The following is a 1,339-nucleotide window of genomic DNA, read 5'->3' on the forward strand; positions in this document are numbered from 1 at the left end:
GTACTGGCTTGGCATCTGTCTTCGCAGCACAATCGGAAGCACCTCTCTGCGGGCCAATACACAGGGCTGCTTGCTCCCAAGCCACGAAACAGGCTGCACAGAAATGTGGGCCAATAGGGGGGCTGGGGGAGCGAGTGTGTGCCCTGAGCTTTCTATCGCCTAGTAAGGGATGTAGGTGGCAAGGAAAGCAAATGTTAGTATAGAAGTTGGCTTTGTACTGAGGGAGTACAGAGCAGTCCTCAAGGAGAGGATTGAAATAAAAAGCCAATAAAAAAACACAACTTTCCTACTACAATTACTATTAATGGAAAAGGCGCCTAAGCTGCTGAATTATATCGTTCAAAGCGCCTGTTCATCATAGGGAGTTCCTCCTCGACAAGGAGGGGGAATAAAATTGGAAAACAAAAACCAAATTCGAGAATCCTCCTTAACCGGCCCCCACGGTGTCTTGGAGGCCCCAGCTACGGGAGAGCTCTCCCCGCTCCCAGCCCCAAGGCCGGAGAGGAAGCTAAAGCAGCCAAAGAGAACACAAACCAAAACAAAGCGGTTAAAATCCAGGGGCAAAATCCGAGTGGGTCTCAGGTATTGCACCGCGCGGAGCTACGCTGCTCTGTAGTCCGCTCGGCCAGGGGCCGGGGCCTGGCTGGAGTGGGAGGCAGACGCCTCGGGACTGGCTGGGGATCGCAGTCCGCAGCTCCTCCTCTCCAGGCGCCCAAGGACCCTCCAGGCGCCGGGCTCACACTTGAAGCCTGGGAAGGCGCAGACAGGAAACCCACTTCCTCCTAAGCAGTTTCTTGCTCGCTGGATGAGAGGCGTCCAATTGAAGCAGAATGATCCTCATCTACTAATATCCAGCGTGGCCACAAAGCGACTGGCCATTTACGCTGCCACTTTAAACAAAGATATTTGGTTATTCCCGAGGAAGCAAGTGCACTTTTGCATGGCTGAGCTCCGGGAGGAGGACAGCCTCAGCCCAGCCTCCCGCCCGCGGGGCTGCTCGCGCCTCGGGATTCGCCCCCTCCAGGCCAGCTGGGCCCGCGGGGGTTCAGGCTCAGTTCACCCAGGACGCTCCCTGCCCACACCCTCCCTGAAGCATCAGAGGGGAGATCGGCGTGACCCTGGGCTCGGGTGCTGGGGCTGTAATGTCCTTGGAAAGTCAGCTCCAGTCCCTGAACCCCGCGCCTCCAGGCGATGGGCGAGGGCCGGGGACACCAGGTTTGTTTGAGGTGGGGCAATTTAAGTGACGGCCCCCAGCGTTACCCCCCTCCCCGCTGCCTCCCCGCTCCACCGCCCAGTGACGTGCTTGCCTGGGCCAGGGGGTGGAGGTGGGGAAAGGGAA

Source organism: Myotis davidii, unplaced genomic scaffold, assembly GCF_000327345.1.
Source record: "Myotis davidii unplaced genomic scaffold, ASM32734v1 scaffold730, whole genome shotgun sequence".
In the NCBI taxonomy this organism is placed as follows: Eukaryota; Metazoa; Chordata; class Mammalia; order Chiroptera; family Vespertilionidae; genus Myotis; species Myotis davidii.